We start from the raw sequence: 21,940 nt of genomic DNA, 5'->3' as shown, positions 1-21,940 counted from the left end.
TGGATTGGCTTGGGGGAAGAAGGTGTCTAGACTCAGAATGTCTGCCAGGTTGGTGATCTTAAAGAATGGAAATTACAACCTGGCAAAACAAAGGCAATGTGTCTGAACTACAGGCTGACACAGCTCTGGGAATAACAAACTGTGTATATGTATTCTGGGGAAAGGGATATCTAAGTTAGATTTTGAAGGATGAATGAAAATCTACCAGGTTTCATGCAGAAAAATGCATAGACTCAAAGACTTCCCAAAGAGAAGCAAGAATAATAGTAATAGTATTTATAGAGCATTCACTGGGGACCAAGCATTGTTCTAAGTGCTATATAGACATTATCTCACAGATCAAGCCTTTGAGTAGGCCCTATTACTATGTGCTCTTAGGTATACATTTTTTTCAGACTTTAATATCTATGGAATCAGGATGTGTGTGGATTACTTGTAAAGTGGCCATATAATTCCCTTTTCTTATATCCATGTGCTTGGAAAGTTCATTCTCATGCTGATTTTTGACATGAATTTATTATTTGCTTTGGTCAATGGAAATACAGCAAATATGATGTAAGTAGAGGTTTGAAAGACAGTTGTATATTGAGACTTATCCCCTGTGCTATTTGGAGCTGCCTGAGACCAAATTTGAACATGTTTGGATTTGTTTGATGGAGTGATCATGTAGAGAACTGAGGGACCTCAGCAAATAGTCTGTGGACCATCACACATGTGAGGGAGACCATCCTAGAACATCTAACCCCAGATGATCCACCATTGAAAAGTATCTGCAGGAGAGAGCCCAAGAGATACCAGCAGAGGAATCGTCTATCTGCACCCAGTCCACCAGCCAACCCACAGAATGAGGAGCTCATAAATGTCTGTTGTTTTAAGCTACTCAATTTTGGTGTGATTTGTTATACAGCAAAAGCTAACTGATACAAAGTGCATCTTCAAATGATAGTGTCTTGCAATTAAAATGAGCAGCACTTTTTCTTTCTCGGGGATTCATAAAATAATTTGCATTTTATAAATTGTGACTTAGATTTGATGCAATGCCATTTTATACTCAGCAGTTTCAAAAGCTAGGGATCTGGGCATTATTTGCCCTAAGTCTGTAATTAGTAAGTAATGGAATTTGAATCCAAGCAATCTGACATAATACTTTTGGATCTTAACCTGCAAATAGTTTCATCTAGCTGGAGAAAGAAATGACAAACTGGTTGATAAGGAAAGCAGGTACAAGTTATGTAGGTCAACTTAGGAGATTTTGGAAAAAGTTTGAATTCTACTAGTTGAGAAGGAGAAACTGGTTGAGTTAGAAAGATGGAGGAATGAATAAAATCTTGATATTAACTAATTAAAATCCTCATACCAAGAAACAGGAAGTAGAGTGGTGTGGGGGTGTATGGTGGGGTCGAGAATCCCTGGCCTCTTTCATGGCTCTAGGTTGGGTAGAAGTGCAATGGCAGGAAAGGGCTTGAACAGCAAGGCTGGGGGAGCTGGTGGCCTCTGACACAGAAAGAAGAGGGAAATACCCAGAGCAGTTACTGCATTATATTTAAAAATTACATGGGGTGTGGGTAGAGAGAAGGCTATGGCTTAATTAGGGCCACTGAAGACCACGGGATAGTCATTAGTAGTTATAGAACAGTGTTGGTTTGGCGGAAACACCCCTTCTTCCTCACTGCTGGAAACCCAAGAGAGTTATACTTGCAAATCCAAACACTGGCACAGTAACAGTGCAAAAAGATATGCTAACTGGGGGAGATTAACTTTTAGGCTAACATGGTTTAATTTTCAGAGCCAATCACTTATAGCAGCCCCATGAAATTTAGGGAGGGGCCCTAGTAACCTGCTCTCCATAGTTAAATGTTCCTCTAGTCTTTGCAAAAGATGATTTAGATAATTTATCCGTTGGTTTAGCCATCACTCTATTCTGTCTCTTCTGTCACCATCTCTTGCTTGGTAGTGCTGAGATCATTTTTGGAACCCAGATAAGGGGTACTGGTGTTGGTCATATATGTTCCTTTGGGTTTGGGGATCTATATTTAAGGAATTTGCCTCAACAGAAATGTTTTCAGGATGACTCCATCTGCTCTGCCAGCTTACCTAGCATCCTGTAGGAGGTTTGAGGTCAGAGGTTCACATCTCCAAATCAATCTGTCCTAAGGCACCTACCTGGAAGTATGTGGTCAGAGGAAGAGAAATGCAGAGTGAAATGTGCATAGCCAGAAGATATATCACAGAAAATTCTTCCAATCAGCATGCCTTTAAAATGGAGAACAATGGAGTTCATTCTCACCAATATCTAATCAAAACTCTAAAAATGCTGGGCCTGGTGGTGCAAGCATGCCTGTTTTCCCAGTAACTAGGGAGGCTGAGGCAGGAAGATCAAAAGTTCAAAGCCAGTCTCAGCAACTTAGCAAGGCCCTCAGCAACTTAGTGAGAACCTGTCTCAAAATAAAATATAAAAAGGGCTGGGGATATAGCTCAGTGGTAAAATCCCTCTAGGTCCAATCCCTGGTATCATTAAGAAAACAACCACAACTCTAAGAATTCCATCAGTCATGTGAGAAGAATGACTGAAAGACTGGATTTTCTTTCTATTCACGTTATTAAAAATGTCACATGGGGCCAGCAATGTAGCTCAGTGGTAGAGTGATTGCCTAGCATCAAGAGAACCTGGGTTTAATCCCTAGTACTACCAAATTAAGAAAAAAAAAAAAGAGTCCTATGTTACTTTCCTACCCTGAATACATAATCCCAGTCTAACCAAGAGAAAAACATTTGACAAATGCCAAAAGAAGGATGTTTTTCAGAACACTTGACCCATATTCCTTAAAACTGTCAACGTTCTGAAAAACCCCCAGTCAAGAAAAGCCTAAGGAGACATAAGAGACATTACAACTAAATGTAGTGTGGTATCTTGGTTGGGGTCCTAAAATAGAAAAAGGTAAAAATTAGGGAAATCTGAATAATGTATGGATTTTAGTTACAGTAACGTATCAGTACTGGCTTGCTGATCTACTTACCATGCTCATGTAAGACATGAATCATGGTGGAAGGTGGGTGAGAGGTTTGTGAGACTGCTACAATTTTTCCATAAATTGAAAACTGCTCTAAAAAATAAAATTTATTAAAAATCTCATACAAAACACCATTGCTGAGTACACAGCCCAAAACATGGGGGGGAACCTTAGAGTTGTAGTAGAAAATAATTTTCTTAAAAATTTAGGTTATTTTTCTGGGTTTTATGAAAATTTTGGTGCAATTATAACGGGCAACCTTATTTTCCTTCCCACTGCTGGGAAGACCAAAATTTTTAGAATTTGTATTTCACTGTGATTTCTGTTCTCATCCAGAAGAAACATTCACTTTTGTATTCAGCTTTGTATTTGTAATTTTCTTAAAGAGCTCCCATAAATTGTATAAGTTTAAGGTCCCACACACCCTGAATCCATCCTTGATTGACCCTGATTACATGCGAATAGTTAGGAAAATGTCCAATTAAACACGTGAATACTATTACGTAAATACTAGGCTAGGACTAGCAGTGGAATGAGAAGGAATGGGATGGCTCATGAGGATTCATGAGACACAGAGCTTGCCCTCCTGGCACTTACAGTTTCACGAGGGACAGGGATATATGTCTATTTTTTTTTAATGATTATTTTGCATATTCCTTTTTATTATTTTTTTTACCTTCATTTTGTTTATTTATTTATATGTGGTGCTGAGAATCGAACCCAGGGCCTCACACATGCCAGGCAAAAGCTCTACCACTGAGCCACAACTCCAGCCCCAATATATGCCTACTGTAGATGTGGCCTCAGAAGAGATTGAGCATCATTCACTGATGACAACTTTCATCCAGTTGCCAAGACCAGGAATTAAAAGCACATTGACTAACATTAATTGATGTGACTTGACTTGACCAAGCTTGAGAGCATTAGATATAGAAGATCAAGAATAATCACAGCTTAGCAGTTGACAATCCTAAGTGAAAACTTTTGAAACAATGTCATCATCAATCCCCCAGAGGACTTGGACTGTCTTTAGCTTCTCTAGAAGACTGACCAATTAGTTTTAGACGTAGAGATTTGAATCTAGACACAATGAGCCACAAAATTGCGATCAGGTCAAAATGTAATGAAGGCTGGCACACATGAAAAGAGACTCAAACTTCCATTAAGAAATTTGCTCTACTAATTGGTTCTTGTGCACTTGGTTAGAGGAATGTTTGAAAACAGAAATCAGAAAAGAGGATTAAGATCCCTCTCCCTAAGTCACAAAATGGAATGTTCAATTTCGGAGTCTGGAACTTCATTGAATGGGAAAGCTGAGGGCCTGGGCTGTCCAGTCCTCAGGACACTGTTCTATAATAGGTATTATTCCTGTTTACAGAGGATAAAATAGGGCTTAATGCAGATTTGCCCAAACCTAAAGCTTGTATTCTTAACCACTGTGCAATACAACCTCCCATCAAAGTCTTTATCTGATGGACACAGGACAACCCTCCCCTCCAAATTGTGAAACACTTTGAAATGTTAGGGAGAAAGGCTTTTTTACTTTTTTTCTTCAGTGTGAGTGCTGAAAGAGACCTGAGAGACTGAGATTATTTAGTTTGTTTCCTTTATTTCCAGAAGGAAAGTCTGAGGTTGTAAGGAATGAAGTTGCTTTCCAACGTCATATAGCAGCTTCTGCCAGAGAGAGTAGGAACTCAGATCTGATTCCAGATTGTGTGCATTTCCTACTTTAAAGTTGTAAAAGTGTTCGACATCTCCAGTAATTAGAGAAATGCAAATTAAAACAACTCTAAGATTTCATCTTACTCTAATTTAGAATGGCTATTATCAAGAACACAAACAATAATAGATGTTGGCGAGGATGTGGGGAAAAAGGCACACATTGCTGGTGGAGTTGCAAATTGGTGCAGCCACTCTGGAAAGCAGTATGGAGAATCCTCAGAAAACTTGGAATGGATTCACATTTTGACCCAGTTATCCACTCCTCAGTTTATACCCAAAGGACTTAAAATTAGCATACTACAGTAATGCAGCCACATCAACGTTTACAGCAGCTCAATTCACAATAGCTAGATTGTGGAACCAAACTAGATGCCCTTCAACAGATGAATGGATAAAGAAACTGTGGTATATATACACAATGGAATGTTATTCAGTCATAAAGAATAATAATATTATGGCATTTGCAGATAAATGGATGGAATTGGAGAATATCATGCTAAGGGAAATAAGCCAATACCCCCCCCCCCCCAAAAAAAAAAAAACAAAAAAAAAAAAAACAAAAAAAAAAAAAAAAAGGCCAAATGTTTTCCCTGATAAGTAGATGATGATATATAATGGGGGTGGATGATGATATATATATAGAAGAATGGAGGAACTTTAGATTACATAGAGGGAAATGAGGGGGGTATGAAAAATGGTGGAATGAGACAGACATCATTACCCTATGTACATGTATGATTACACGAATGGTATGAATCTACCTTGTGTACAACTTTAGAAATGAAATGATGTACCCTATTTGTGTGCAATGAATAAAAATGCAGGAAAGAAAGAAAAAAAGGAAGGAAGGAAGGAAGGAATGAAGAGAGGGAGGGAGGGAGGAAGGGAAGAAGGAAGGAAGTTGTAAATCACCTGTATTAAGGGTTAAGAGCCCAGGGAAAGGGTTCCAGTTTGAAGGAAAAAAAAATATCTTGAAGTGGAAGAGATAAGATGACAATGGCCTGCATGTTATGAAAAGAAGTGGTGTCCCCATCCCGCATTCATATGTTCAAGTGCCTGAGCACGTGATTTTATTTTGGAAATAGGATCTTTAACAGTGGCAATCAAGTTAAAATAAGGGCATTAGGTTGAACCCTAATGCAATGTGATTGGCGTCCTTATAAAAAGGACATTGAGATATTGTAAAGCGAAGATAATGTGAAGAGCCACAGCGAAAAGACAACCATTTGCAAACCAGAGAGACCTGGAGCAGATTCTTCCTTCTAGTTCTTAGAAAGAACCAACCTTGTCAACACCTTGATATCAGACATCTAGTCTCCAGAACTGTGAGCCAATAAATTTTTGTTGCTGAAGCCACCTAATTTGTGATACTTTGTTACATAGCCCTGGGAAATGAATATACTACAGAACAGGGGAAGTGCTTGAGGGTGCCCTGGGTCTGACAGATTGGTCAAAGAAGTAAGAAAGGACAAGAGAGGATAAAATGATGAAATCATGGGTGGGGAGAAAGAGACCCCAGCAAAGAAACCAAGGATTAGCCAATACAGGATTGCACAGTCTATTCGTTTCTAATAAAAACTTTTTCTCTAATAAAAATGAATGCCTGTTTTTTTTTTTTTTTTTTCTTTTTTCTTTTAAATAGGAGAGAGTAGATCTGGAAGATACAGATCTTGAAGTGGAGCTAGAAGCATCCAGCTGTTAAAGAGGTTGCTGGTGTGTGGGTTGCTCTCACCACAGAGCCCAGCACAGCGTGGAGGAAACAAATACAATGGCTGTCATTAGATGTTCTAGAAAAGTTAGAGATACCCAGAAAAAGTCTTTAAGATATTATTTGCAGCCAGATGCAGTGGTGCATACCTATAATCTCAGTGACTAGGGAGACTGAAGCAGGAGGATCTCAAGTTTAAGGTCAACCTCAGCAACTTAGGGAGACACTGTCTAAAAATTTTAAAAAAGGCTGGTGATGTGTTCCAGTAGTAAAGCAACCCTGAGTTCAATCCCCAGTGCCCCTTCCCTCAAAATGATGTTATTTGCTGGAGTCAATTTGAGTATACTTGAACCTGGAAGGAATACATCTGACCAGTGTTAACCTCAGTATAATCCCACTGTTGTTATGTGCATGCTTTGGAGACAGACCATTTTGAGTTCCAAGTGTAGTCTTGCCCTCAACTGGCATATAACTTGTGTGCCTCTATTTCCTCTTCTGTAAAAGGGGAATGAGGACAGCACCATCTCATAGGGTTATAATGAAGATAGGGTCATGCATGGGCAGTGTCCAATATCAAGCACCCAGTAAGGGGTATGTTATCACCAGAGACCTTTATGGGAACAATAATTCTTCTCATTCCTCAAATTCAAAGCAGTACTAGACAAGAGATCTCTGCTCAATGCAAATACCACTGTAACTGGACAACTATTAGAGCTGAAGGATACTAGCAGGCCTCAGGAACTAAGAAGAAAAGTAACATTTGAGATTTGGGTCTGAAAACAATTGCGTCGGTGTCTGAAAAATCCCCAAAAGTTCATCCCATAGAATCCCTCAAAACTGCACAGCTAAGGCTGAGCAAGGCAGACAGGACCAAAGAACTCAGCAGGTGAATGTGGCACTTGAGCAATGTCTAGTCTCTTTGGCTCTAAGTACCCTGGGGCCTGAGTTGTCCAGGATTGCTTCATGTCTAAGACATTGCGGAAGTCCACACGGGTCTTCCCTGCCAGGGACTGTGGCGAAAGTCAGTGTGGGGACCGTGGTGAAATCGTGCTAAAAGGGGTCGCTTAAGTTCGTGCCAAAGAAAAATGGAAAGGGAAACTCTTTGACCACCAGAGAGAGATTCTCAAAGCAGAACCCCGGACCGACAAGAAGTCAGTGGGGCAGGTGGCAGGGCGTGCAAGGTGCAAAAGGACGTCTTCCAACTCAAGGCATCACAGACCTCGCGGTTTCCGGGCCTTTGGGGCTGAGGCACTACAATTTACCCTTTGCCCTTTCTCAGATTCATTGTGAAACCTGAGGGTAGTTCGGGTGACTTTGCCCGCCACCCGCCTGCAACTCAAGAGCCCAGCAGGGGGGCGGGGCCTGCGGGGCGGGGCCTGAAGGACTGGGCAGGGCTTGCCGGGTGGGGCGGGGCGGGCGCGGCACGCGCACTTACAGCAGCCTGGCTCTGCCGCGGCAGCCGAGGGGGCGCAGCCAGTGGGCAGTGGCGGTGGTGACTCTTTAAATAGCACCAGGACCCGGCGCTGAGCTGGGAGTGGACTGCAGTGACAGCCGCCGGCGGAGCGGCCCGGCTAGCGGAGGAGGTGAGTGCGCCTGCCGCGCGGGGCCGCGGCTGCTCCCGCTGTGGTGCCTGGTCTCGGCGGAGGCGCGGGGCTGAGGTTGCACAGACCGGCCGATCCTCCCGAGGCGGTGCGCGGCGGGGACTCAAGAACAGCTCGAGGCTCCCGGGGACGTTCCTCTTTTCCGGTCTCTGCTCTGCGGCCTCGCTTCCCTGGGCAGCCGGAGCTTCCAGGCCGCCCCAGTCTGTGCTGCTTCCTGTGCTTGAGCCGGGGTTGCCTGCTCGCCGCTTCCCGCTGGCGGCGTGGCCGCGGGGCTGGTGCACGGCGGATCCGAGGGACGCGCGCCGCGGGACCGGCCCCTTGTTGGCGTGGCGGCGGGGACCGTCCTGGCCCGGCCCACAGCAGGAGGCCGAGCCCAGGTGCGAGGAGGTGGTCCTACCAGACCCGGAACGGAGTTCTCTGGGCTCCGGGCATCCCTCTTGCCCCAGGGGCAGGGTCTGTAGGGCGGGCTCAGACCGCGCGTGGAGCTAGACTACGGTGCCTTGGTGCGACGATGGCCCCTGCGCTGAACGCTCGCAGGAGGGTCAGAGGCAGCACCAAAAGCCGGTTGCCATATGTAGAAATTCTCGCGGTGTCTCCAGAGGAGCGTTCACAGCCCCTGCACATAGCCGTGATAGAATCATTGATTTGAGGCACTGGCCATTTTTTGCAATTGGGCAACGAAGATCATCTGTATCACTTTGTAGCGTTGAGGGCCAGCTTTGGTAGATGACTTGAATAAAGACATGGATTAGAATCTAGAGACAGACTCCAGCTAATCAGCGTTGAATGTCAGGGCTTGCAAACCCTATCCCCACTCCACCCAAGCTCAAGGTTATGGAGCCTAATTAAGTATAGCCATTACAAAAGTGCCCTTCCAGTGCCCTGGTTAAGACTTTTAAGCTGCCTCTTGATGCTTTAGTATCCAAAGTACTCCCACTATCAATCAGTACCTTTTAGTTATTGAACTTTGATTAATGTGAGAGAAACTGGTTTAATTGCATAGTTTCTGACACACCTTTCACAACTTAACCTGTAATTATCCCAAAGAAAGCAAGTATGACTTAACACAAACAAACAAACAAAACAAACAAAAACTTCTGGTTGATTCTGTTTCTTTTCAGGTAAACATGGCAGGTTATTTTTGCCCAAAACTTAGTTTGAGTTAATGATCCTGAGTGCGTGGGTTTGAGAAGGTAAAGCTAAAAAGAACCCATCAGTCTGGAGCAAGACAGGGCAGTGTGATACAGTGGAAAACACAGGACCAGGTCTTGGGAGATATTCCTTCTTGTTTGGGCTCAACTGGGAAAATCCCTTCCTAGCCTGAAAACGACTCTTCATTCATGAAAAGTCTGCATTAGACTAAAATCTTTCATGAGCTAAAATTCTGTGTCTGGAAAAGGAAAACCTCCCCTCTCAAAATAATGTGGGCATATTGAAAACCTCTGTTTTCTAAATTTACTGTAATAGAAGACTTTTAAAAATCACCCTTCCCCCATAATTATAAGCATTTGACATATTTCCTTCCTGTCTCTGTTATTCATATTTTGGTAGTAATTTTATTATTATTGTAGGCAACCTGACTCAAAACAAATCTCTGGGCTTTTTAATTTTTGACATTTAAGAGGTGACATGTGACAGATGCAGGTAGGGACAGGCCATCTATTTATACCATAATGGTAGAGTTTTCATAGCTACCTCTTTGCTTCTGAGTCAGGTCCGGGATTACTCAAAGTATATCAACATGCTACAGTGTTGTACTTAATGCCTAAGTCTTAAAACATCTTTAGTTTTGATGTGACAATGTTGTGGAATATGGCTATGTGTTTAGGGAAAGAGCCTGGGAAAATATCTGGTTCATTTACAGCTGGAGATTTCTGTCTCCTAGATTTGCTTTCTGGAAAGAGGAATAGGAATACTAGTAATTTCTAAGTGTTTACACTCGTAACTTCAAAGGACTATTAGTTTTCAAGATCAGTTGAATTTATTGAATCATCTTGTCATTTAAAACAGATGCCCATTATTCCTTTGCATTCACTGTCTCATAACCAAAATCTGTTAGTTTATAATCCATTAGTAATTTTATGGACAGTCTTGTTTGGAAGATGCAATGTGCAAGGCTCCTGTGCTACAGAATAGAAAAGAATTTCCTTTAAGGCAGTTCAAAGCTGCTGACATCCTAAAGACTTTAAGTCATACTCTCCAACAGGCAGGGGTCAGTCAGAAGATAAATTAAGGTGTCAGAATTTTTATTGCGGGTCATCAGTCCAGTTTAAACAAATACATGAGTGTCATTAAAATATGTTTGACACTGATGTCTGAAGAAGAATTTTCAGTGAACAGAGCTAATCTGAAGCTGCCAGTTGTTAAGTACATGTTAGCACTTCCAGGGGCTTCTGAGAACTTTAAAGCCTTGAAATAGCAGCTCAACTTAATGAACTAAAGGCAGAGGCAGTTTTACCAGTGTTTGTGAGAGCAGCTCTGAGATTGTCGCCTTGTAAAATGCTGAATGTCAACTCCTAAGGGATTTTAGTTCGTTTAATCCTAGTGTGATACGTAGTAGCAGAAGGGAAAGTCATGGTATAGTGAGTTGTGTTAATGTTTCCCTGTTCTTGACATCCTGTCATTTACCGGTTATTAACTGTGTTGGAGACAACACAGTGTTCAGCTGGTTGTAACCTTAGAGGAACCAAGAAGTGGAGGATGAAGTAGAATGGCTTCTTCCTTGATGTGGCTAGAAGGATGTCACCCTTGGACAGAAACTCACCTGGAGGTGGGAAAAGGCTCTGTGCCCTTGTGACATCTACCTCCACATGTATTTACTGATTCCTAAATCTTTGATTTCAATATTGGTGACGTGGGTGTTTTCTTCAAGCATTATTTGCTTGTCCTCAAGTTTCAAATAAAAACTTTGAAATTTTTCTAATATCTAAATCAAAACCATTTGCCCCCTCCCAGGTTGTATTTTTTTTCTTATTATAAAAGTAATGTATGCTTACGATAGAAATTTGGGGAAATACAAAAAAATAAATAAATAAATAAATAAAGGTCTTCCAGAGATTAAGTACTATTATAACACTTTGGTGTATTTTCTCTCATTTTTTTTCCTTTACAAATTAAAAAAAATTAAAGCATACATTGTTAATCGAAGACAAAAAAAATTGACAATTCAATTTTAATCACCCAAATTATATTGTGAACTTTTCCTTTATGTTATTATATACTTTTTAAAAAATGAGTTTTAAAGATGACAGCATTATGTACTTTATGAAATATGCTTTATTTACTTCTCCTTGTTGGATATTGAGGAATAACTACTTCAAAGCAGTTTACCAAGATTTGTTAGTTTTTCTTTTTTTAATTAAGGCAGGTCTGCTTTAAATCTCTTGAAATTGACAATGATTTGAAAATTGATTTTATTAGTGTATAGGTTTTATGGACTTTTGGGTTCTAATGAAAAGTTGTTGAAATAAGAATTTCATGGTTTGGAAGGATAAATTGAAAGAAGTTGGGGCAACAGAGTAGAAGATGGGGGTTGCCTTTTAGACCATTTCCTTATTCTGGGTGGGACTTCTGATGAATGTCTTATCTGTCCATTTGCACCGTTTTGGCTGCTGTAGAAATTGGCACTTTCCCCTGAGGTTTGTTGTGGAAGAAATATTCAATATCCATTAAGTTAGAAAGTCGTAAATGTCATTTATTAAACAGAAGCAAGAGAAAGTTGCAGTAGAGACTGGTTTCTCTCTCAAGGCATAGCTGTTAACTTGAAGCAGGGCTCTGGCAGCTATAGGAGTGGTAGCTGCAGTCTGAACAGGGACAGGCTTAGGGATCACAGAGGTGATTGATGATAGCGACTCACAGGTCAAGGCACTGTTCTTGGTGCTTCAGATATGTTAGCTCATTAGTCCCCCAATGACCTTGTAAGGTAGGTCCCACTCTTTCTTATCTGTACTTTACAACAGTCGATGTTCAGAGGTCAAGTTGACCACTCCAGCATTTGAACCTAGACAGTCTGACGTCAGGGCCTCTACCCTAGTTGCTTGGCTCTGCTGACCTCTAGAACTAGAAGGATTCTTAGTGCAGCAGGTGCTGGAAAGTTCCAGGTTATTGAGCTGGTGGCAAAAGAGGACTGTGCTGAGTCTCCTCCTCCTGTATCATTGCTCCTTGATTTTTCTCCATCTCGTTTACAATCTGCCATGAATTTTCCCTTTGTGTCATCAGAGTACTAAAAGAGACAACAAATTTTGATTCAGCTTGGTTCGGTGCATGATGCTATCATTTGCTATATGGTAATGACTTTTTAGAAATTGAAAAAGTAAAAGGCTTTGCCTGCCCTTGAACTTGGTCTTGGAAGCCTGGAGGGCAGTCAGGACACATGATTAATGCAATCAGGTGTGCAGGAGGAAGAGAGCAGCTTTCAGATGTGCACAGGGACCGAGGCTTAGCACAGGTGGTGAAACAGTGCTCTCTATGTAGGAGGTTGGCCTTTCCATGACACATAGGTTTGCTTTCTGCTGCATTTCTTGGAGTTCTTTTACCAGAAACAGACCTCCACATGTTCTAGATCATGTTAAAAACTTGTAACGGAGAAGAGATTAGAATTGTGAATTTTGGGGGAGGGTTTGAAGGCAAAGTAGCATCGCTAGTGATTATGAGTCTCTTTTTCCCAGTGAAATTGTAGGTGGCACTTCAAGATGTAAACTAAATAAGAATAGAGCTGCCCTGGTTGAAGTGGGGAAGCTGGGTATGGGTAGAATCACAGATCACACAAATATGGTTGTATCTTCTGTCTCCCTTGCTGCCTTGGAGGCTCTGCAGGACAACCCCAAGCTCTGAAGCAGCCCAACTCACCCATCTTTCTGAAGTAGTAATTGCGCTGCATGGAGAAGAGGTGACTCAGCCAAGGTTACACAACCTGCCTTCGCCTCTGGCCATGACACACATGGAGTTTTGTTCCTGGGCCCTGTGCCTATTTGAGAAATGGCTGGCCCTCCCTGCTGTCCTTGACTTATGTTCTGAAATCCCATCAAGTCAGCAGGTTCCGCTTATTCTAGCCCATTCTCTGTACAATATTGCCCAATACACACACACATTTCTTCCTTTCGTTCTCAGCATCACCAGGTCAGTTAACCTCTGAAGATGGTGCTGGTCTAGTCTGGAGCCTGTCACCCCTGGATTAGACAGTGAAAGCCTTTAGTTAAATGTGGCTGGAGGGAGGGTGACTACTCTTTTTGGAGCAGAGCTCTGGTTATATCCCTCTTGAGCAGAAACTGTCAGGGCGCCTTTCTGTAAGTCCCCAAATTTTATTAAGGTTGTCTGTTCTGGGACTTCTATAGCTTGGCTCCAACCTGCTGTTTTCCCTACCTCTCCCAAACCATCGCATACTGTGATTTATAGAAGACACATTGGTGGCACAGGGCTGAAGGGTCTGTGCCCCAAGACTGTATGTGGGCTGTCCAGGTGCCCCGCTGGCCATCCTATGTCCTGGAAGAGCCTCTGGGCCCCACGTGCCCACCTTGGCCCATGTGGAATGCATTCCTCATCCCAACCTTATTGCTCAGAGCCCTGTTCTTCAGAGACTCTTCTCATGCTCCATCACTCACTGAAACCTGAGGCTCAGTGACATTCATTCAGCCAGAATGCACCAGCAGCCATGCTGGTGGTGAAGATGTTGAAGTACTCCTGTGCTAGTTAGAAAACAGCTGCTGTGCGGGGTGCTGCACCCCTAATTCAGAAACCAAAGGGCTCATCCACTGCCCGGCAGAGCTTCTGACCTCTGGTCTGGCACAGTGGCTGAGTCTTTTCTGATTGGTTGATGTCTGGCCATGTTGGTTATTAAATATTTTGAATAGCATCCCTGCCTCTATCCTTCATGTGTCTTTTCATGTGTGTGGATCTTGCTTCTTCACATAGACACCTCAGCCACACTCTAAGCCTAGAGCATGCGGGAGACCTAGTCATTGTCATTTCTGTGTTTTCAGCAACTTTTAACATAGCACCTTACTGCTCCTAAGGACGTCATATTATCTGATGTTTGATTGAGCCTAGGAGACATTCAGAGGGCCCCACAGAAATGGCCCCTGACAAGAATACATGTTTTTGTTTTTGTTTTTTTTGTCATATAATGTTACAGGTTTGTCTATTCTGTGCATAACTTAGATCTTATAATTAAGATCCAGGAACTGAAAAATCTGAAGACCAAAACCTATGTCTTCGTTGGGGTGAACTTTGTGTTTAGGAATACATCTGAGGGATTTATTTCTGTTTTGTTTCAGTTATGTTAGATGCAGGTGGCTGCGGGCTTTGCAGGATGTGGGAGGGGAGATTAGTGTCAAATTCTAGATAATCTTACATAACTGTACTATAGTCTTCATTTACCTGGTATTCCTATTTGAAAACTGCACCTTGTTTCTATACCACCAGTGAAATGGTCAAATAGCTCTTTGTTCCCTCTGTAGGACAGTCATGCACATTGTGCCTTAGGCAGTCTTCTGAGGTGTTCCAGCATGTGGAGTGGGTGGGGACCTAGTCTGCACAGTAGTCCAGCCCAGCACCTTATGAAGCACGAAACAGAAGTCCAGAGGGTGCGGCTAAGCAGCCTGCCTTGTAGGTTAGCCTGTAACACTGCACAGTCTATGCTTTCCTCTCCTTTCTCTCTTGCTGGTGATAGCAAGACCTCTCTAGATTCAGGCAAGGTGAAGATCCTCAGCCTTGGGGTAGGATCTGATGCTGTGGGGTAACCAGGACAGATCTCCTTAGATGAGGCCAGTCTCTGAGTCCTGTGTGGCCCCATTGCTTAGATTATTCTTCCTCCAGAACAGCTATTTCTGAAGGAGTCCATTTGACTCCTTCAAAATGACTAGTGAGAGTCACCAGCATGGTTGCCCTCTCCAGAATGTCGCTTTTGGTCACCGGGTGATGCTGAATCTTTGTCTCACCCCTAGATGTGCGTTCTTTTGACAGACTCGGTGGTTTTGCCTCTCAGATGTGGCAGAGCTGCAGTTAGCAGTTTTGTATAGCGTTGCTCATAGGAGGAAACTGACAGTGACTCCATCCAGGCAGGTGATCAACAGAAGCTACAAGTAGTGCACAGAAGACTGACAGATAGTTCTCAACATGGGGCACACTCACTCTAAAGAGGCAGCCAGACCACCAATTAGGGTACAGGATGGAAATATTAGAACTTCCATAGATATTTCTTTCTTTCTTTCTTTCTTTTTTTTAAACTTCATTTAATTTCTTACTTGTTTTACAATATTCAGAAAATATTTGGGGACTGTACATATACAGGTTATGGAAACTATTTAAATATCAGGGATGCTTGTATTTATTAATAATTAGATTGTGTTATCACAAGTTTAAAGAAATAGAAAGTTCAGTCTTTTTCTACCAGCAGCATGGCAAGAGACCTCTGAATGCCAGTTTTACAAAGAAGATGACTCAATGTGTGGGGTATAGAAACTGAAACTCCTCTCTAAAAACTAGGTTGTGATCCATGTTAGAATGAGTCTTTGACTTCAGGAGAAAAACCTAACAATGTGGAAACCTCAGTAAGATTGATATTTTCTCTCTCTCTCTCTCTCTTTTTTTTTTTTTTTTTTTTTTCTTTTTTCTCTGTTTTATCTCCCAAGGCTGGAGCTGTGCTTGGCATATAGTGGATACTCAGTGAATATGTGCAAGTGGAATATAAGGACCTTTTTCATGCTTGACAATTAAATATCATCCTGGGTTAACTGCTTCAAATCAGTGTTTAAGTTGGTCTCCTTTGTTTAAACCTTGGGGGCAGTTGGCAGGATACCATATATGTGCCAGTCTTACTGTTACACAAATGATTTTCTGAACTGTAAATTCATAGAACTGTCAGACCTCAAAAGTGTCATCTGAATGACAGTATGTTTGAGATTGCTTTTAAAAACTTTTTTAAAAACATGGATATAATGAAACCATATTAGTAAAATGTTGATTTTGATTGAATAAGAAGCACGGATAATGCATACATTGTAGTTTTATTATACTTTGTCTACTATTGAATAAGACTTGGAACTTTTCAGAATAAAAATTGAAACAAAGCATAAAAGGAATATAGAGACCCAAAGCTAATGTCACCTATTCAGAGCAGGTCATGACCAAACAGGACGATCTCTTCTCTCCTCCCTCTCTTCTCTCTCCTCTCTCTTCTTTCTCTGTGTTATTATTCTATAATCTTATGCAACTTGTTAGATTTGTTTTGCTTTTAGGCTTCCCAGGGCCAGTTACTGCTTCTGATGGTTACCTTAACTCTCTGTGTAATTTTAACTCACATCCTAGTGTATTACCAGTACCTCTCTTATCCCTTCCCATACAATGAGCAAAATCCTGCTTAACCTTTTCTCTGTCTTTCCTGTTGTCCCATGTTCCTTAAATGCCCTGTGAGTCCTGAAGAACCTTACCACATACCAACATTCTGTAGATTTCATTTGCTTCTGCTTTTTGCCCATAAAGTTTCAAGTTTTCAATTGTGTGAATATTTCAACAAAACTAACACAGGTGCATTAAAGGCAATTGGAAATCATAATCTAAGGCTTATATATACTATATTGATATTGTTATAATTATTATGTTATAATGTAATCATATTCTTATTATAACAATTATATTATATTAGCATATAATTATATTACATGTTATATGCTGTATTTAAGTTTTCATAGGTGTTCCATATCTGGAACAGCAGGATAAAATGGATTAAAGGAACCACAGTTACCTGTTGAAATCTGTAAACACTGAAAAGTGACTTCTCCAACCTTGAGAGTAGCTGGTCTTTTCTCTCTGGGTAGAAGTCAGTCTTTGTGTTCTGTCTGCTTCTCACACCTGTTCCGCCAAGCCATTTCTCTAGTTCAGGGCTCACTCTGAAACCTTGATCTATTTTAAGAGGTGTAAGTAACCCTACCCAACCTTGTGTCCTGTTCAGCCTTCTTATCCAGGTCACTGGTATTTGATAGCTGCGTCCTCTGTGAGCTGCTGGGCTGTGTGGGTTCCTTGAGGACAAGGACTGGGTGTGTTCTCCATTTCCCACACTGGTCTAAGCCCTGGCAGGGACCTGGAGGGATATATAAGCTATACACCCCTCCGCGAGGACCAGCCTCTGTTGAAAAGGATGCTGTCCTGGCCTCTGCCTAATGACACTGGCTTCCCCTGCCCACCTCCTTGCTCCTAGCGTGACGGTCTGGCCTTCAAGGGTCTCCCCACCCCCACATGTCTCTGCCTGTTTAGATTTGGCCTGGTTTCACCCTCAGCTCTGAGCCCTGGCCCTGTCCTCCAGCCCATACACTGTGCTTTCTCCCTCCTCCAGGGAGCACCAGGCCCCAGCATTCACTTCTGAGGTTATCGTCCCCCATCTTATGTGGGTGGGTTTGCTCTCTCAGGTGTGTTTGTCTCCATTGATATCCTAAACTTGCCAAAGGTGGAGAAAGTACTGTCAATGCTTTTTCTTCAAGGCGATGGCCTTCCGTGTGCAAGGGATACTGAGAGTTTTCTTATCCCCTACAATTTTCAGAGGATTATTTGTGTATTTGCAATGAGATCTTTTTTCCAAGGGACAAAGGAAGTTGCTAACCTGGTCAGTGGTGAGCCAGGGCCCAACACAGGACAGAAGGTGAGAGCTTAGATATGTGTTTTCTGGGAGGGGTTTATATCCCATCTGTCATTCTTTAACGAGGACTGGTTACCACCCTAAAGCCTTTGTGGAGCAGGTGGGAAATATATAAATACAAGAGGAAATTAACTGGACTGACCCAGTTATATCTTATTTACCTTAAGAAATATTTTCCGGTTAATACAGTTAATAGTTAATATGACATTTTATGTGATATATTTGCCACAATTAAAAATTAGGAAAAAGTAAAGCAAACTATAATTATAAAATAGTAGTAGTAGTAAGAAGTAGTAGGAGGAGGGGGAGACACGTAGTCCTACCACAGAGCATTGATGATTTTAGTTATTGACTGTTTTCTTCTTATGCACTGTTACCTGGGGCTTTCTGGGATCCTGTTGATTTAGTCCTGGCTGTCCTTTGCCTTTTCTTACAGTCTTGGAGATGCTCCTCATGGAAGGGGGTATGTAGCTTACCTTGGTTCCCCTACAGTCTCTTAGCCCCCCTGAAGCCCATACAGGCGAGGAATGGGTCATGATTGTGCATCAAATGGGGGCACAGCCGGTGCCTGGAATGGGATCTTTTTGCATTGGAGTCTAGGATTTTCTCCATGTTTCTGTTTTGATTATTTCCATAGGTGCCACTAAAAGATACCAGCTTTGTACAAAGCACCTGAGAGGACCCCATGACATAGTTCCCTTCTTTGTGGGAAGTTTCCCAAACAAATGGACCTTATTGCCCATCCCTAGCCCCTCAGTGGAAAAGTGTTCCTGCCTAACTGTGGTCCAGCCCAGGCTATCATTAAAGGACATGGTATCTCCTCCCTGACGAGGTGCTCTTCCTCCTCTCAATGGGGCCTCTTATTTCAGGGTTTCCTTTGTGGCTCACCCCCGTCCAGTAAGGTGAAGGATCTGTTCTCCTGGATTGTTTAAGTGACAAAAGGAATTTTCTTTCTCTAGCTATTATAGTTACAGACTAGTCATCTTGCCTAACATCTTAGACCATGGTGTCATGTCCTTCAACATGCGGTTGTATAGACATAATGAGGGTTCTTCCCTATGCCAGATGTCAGCTGAAATGACATGCCCTATTCATTCCAGTTGGTGAGTGGGAAGTCTCCAGAAGCTCTTCTTGTCTTGCTTCTTGCAGAGTAGCTGGGCCAACCCATTGAACATGTCTTATCTCCAGCCACTAAAGCTGGGCTGAGACTGGCTCCTCTGTCCAGGTCCAGTCCTTCTCCAGCTCTTGTCAGTAAACTTGCCTGCCTTGCCATGATATTTAGACAGAAATCATGGAGCAGTGTTAAATCAGTATTTGAAGGCAAATGGAAGAAACTTCCTTCTCTTAGGAATTTTTTTGAATGGAAGCTTTCCCTCATAAATGTATCTCCTAGAAATCTAACCTTGCTGTCCTGCACAAAGGCTTTCACATGACTTGGATATCTTCATAAGGCATGTCCAAATGATAACTATCATTTTCCCAGGTGGAAGTCCATGAAAGTCTTCTTTGTATCTATCTGCATGTAAAGAGAGGAGGGAGGGGAGCTATATGGTTTGTTTGTTTAGTTATTTATTGCTCTGGAGCATGTTGGGCAGGTCCTATTGCCAACATTCCTTACATCTGGGAGAGCCACCCACCCAGCACTCTCAGTGTTTTGGAAGCAGTCTCCTTTCCAGAGCCTCACATGGCACTCCAGGTCCTGTGCTAGAATAAATCTGGCCTTACTTGCTGCCTTCGAACAAAACTCACTCACAGACTTGGCTAACTCTGTTGTGACTCTGGGTTCGAGTGCTTCTGGCCTTTGCTTTTCTACCTAAGAAAGGTGCTAGTGGGAGCTCTTCCCCTCCCTATGAATAGCCTTGATTTGTTTTAAGCTAATCAGCAGTCACATGTCTAAATGTGTGTCTAAATGTCTTTAAGGAGAAGAGGACCCTGCTAGCCTCTTAGTGTTGCCAAAGTCCTTGGGATGGCATTATACATAAGCAAAGCAATTTGAGAAACATAAAACATTGTGGTGAGAGAATACTTTTATGCAGGCTTTAAATCATAGTCTTGCTAGCTGCCCTTGCCCCAACCCACCACCCAGGAAATGCTGTTTACTCTTTTCTAGTATGTGGACTCAGAGCAATTCTGGGGGGTGGGGGGGTGGGGCAGGGAAGGAGAATACTGAAATTTGGAAATTCTTTGAGGGTCCCCTTCCTCTTTGGAGAATCACTGTTCTATAAATACATCCTTTAGGGGCGTAAAGTAGAGAAATGGTCAGAATCACAGAGGGCCACTTATGACTCAGTAAATATTCCTCAAGTACCTATTTGGGGCTAGGCACTGTGTTAAGGCCAATGGCAAGAAAGCAGAGAAGCAGCTAGAGTTACTGAGCGTCACCCACCATAAGCATAAAACAGGAGGTGCTAAGTACCATACAAGGGTTGCAAATAAAGTTTTGCTAGAATTCAGAGGAAGGACTAATTGCTTTTCTCTGAGGGAAGTATGTAAGAATTTGTTAAAGAAAGTGACCTCTGGCCTCTGGGCTGAGGCTGTAGCTCAGTGGCCTGAGCACTTGCCTAGCATGTGTGAGGCACTAGGTTCAATCCTTAGTACCACATAAAAATAAATAAATAAAATAAGAGGCATGCTGTCCATCGGCAACTACAAAAATAATTTTAAAAAAGGAAAAAAAAGCGGCCTCTGACCTGTTTGGGTTGGATTCAGGCATTACAAAATGGATCAGGGATGGATTGTAGGTGAAGGGGGCAGAGGGGGAGGGGGAGGGGGAGGGGGAATGCAGGAGAGCCAGGTTTGGGAGAAGACTTTCTTGAGGAAGGACGGTAGGGGCACCAAGGACAGGAGAGCCAAGGAAGAGCAGAGGTTCATGCACGTTGGCACCCGCCCTGTGGCTGTGTTGTCGGGGCACCTGCAGGGTAGCCCCTCTGGCCTGGAGGAGCAGAAGAGACACTTTCTTTTTACACAGGAAGGAAGGCCCCTGAAATGTCCGACTGGTAGGTCACAAACCACCTTCCTGTCCACCCTTTCCCATTTTCTAAGACTACACTCATCCTTTGAGGGCCAGCTGGTCACGTACTTCCTCCACGCAGCTGGGGTGGAAAGTGAATGCTCCCTTGCAAGATTTCTTCTGCACTAACTGCTACCTTGCTATGCACTCTTTTATCTGTGTATTAATTGTTCTACTTACAAGCTTCCGGAATGGGTCTGCCAATTTTATTCAGTTTGTACTCACATCTCCATGTGAAATAATTCTTAGACCCCAATATAAGAGAAAGGTTCTTCAAAATACTTTATCAGCCGTAATATTAAAGTCTTACCAAAGCGCTCATATTACATGGTGCACTGTCAGCTTCTTTCTTTGAACGGCATCAGGTAGAGAAAGTAGCTTGTCCTGAAACCGTATCAGCCAATCCTAGTCTTGGGTCTTTGTAGAGGTTTAAAAAAAAAAAAAAATCACTGAATTAGACTCTTCCTAAGACAAAGAAATATAAAACTAGTAGGGTAATTAGTTCTTGGTATTCGAACATACAAAGACAAGAGTTGGATATTGTTATAAAATCTTTTTTTAAAAACTAGTTTAAATATTGAAGCATGAGTTTTAGGTATATAATTGTGGATCTACAGGACAAAATTCTGTCCTCTCCTACTATTTAAATAGGTTCTTGTGACTTGGGAGAGGTTTTTTCAGTAATAGGTACATACATGATTTCAGAAAATGCTTCAACCTAATTTAAATGAAAGAGAAATATGTGATGCGTCACACAGAAAACAGATGCCTCAGAAAGGTGACTTTAAAGATACCTAAGACCTTATTTGAACATGCATGTTTAAAGAATTTTGAATAAAATATTTATGGAATGTGAATTAAAAAAAAAAAAAAAAAACTATTTCCGAAGTAATTTGTCAGGTGACTTAAATGTCTATGGAGCTGAATGAATATGGAAGCTACCATAATAAATATTTGGATATTTCATCTACATCTCTAAAAATGTTTCTTTTCAAGTTGGACATGTCACATTTGGGATCTTTTATTTTGGCAGGGGCACATATAATAGTTGTTACCTGTGGCCAGTTGAATGGGAAAGATATGACCCTTATCTTATTTGTTAGAAAAAAATAGCATTGTATTATGCTTGTGTTTGAAAGTGGTGTGTCCCATTCTTTCTCTGATGACTTTAGGAGGGGTGAGCAGCAAGTGGTGTGAGCGTTGAAGTATTCAACTTGATTTGAAAAGTTCATGAAATCATGTCTGTGAAAACAGGGCCGC

General features: G+C 42.1%; 1 protein-coding gene and 1 long non-coding RNA gene across 3 annotated transcripts in view; one reads left to right on the top strand and one right to left on the bottom strand.

The window, feature by feature from the left end:
* The first annotated feature begins 7,863 nt into the window (after positions 1-7,863).
* Positions 7,864-21,940, top strand: part of ACSL1 (acyl-CoA synthetase long chain family member 1) — a 60,734-nt gene continuing 46,657 nt past the window's right edge. For both annotated transcript variants that reach the window (XM_079142973.1, XM_079142971.1), the window contains exon 1: positions 7,864-8,024. The gene's annotated coding sequence lies outside the window, so the exon portion shown is untranslated. The remainder of the gene's footprint in view (positions 8,025-21,940) is intronic.
* LOC306662830 lies at positions 9,347-20,413 on the bottom strand. The gene is made up of 2 exons (XR_013764276.1): positions 16,783-20,413; positions 9,347-12,264 (listed from the first exon to the last, which is right to left on the bottom strand). It is a non-coding gene; the product is annotated as an uncharacterized lncRNA (long non-coding RNA).

Source organism: Sciurus vulgaris (genome assembly GCF_902686455.1).
Source record: "Sciurus vulgaris genome assembly, chromosome: 5".
Classification (NCBI taxonomy): Eukaryota; Metazoa; Chordata; class Mammalia; order Rodentia; family Sciuridae; genus Sciurus; species Sciurus vulgaris.
This window is presented reverse-complemented; position numbering and strand designations above follow the sequence as displayed.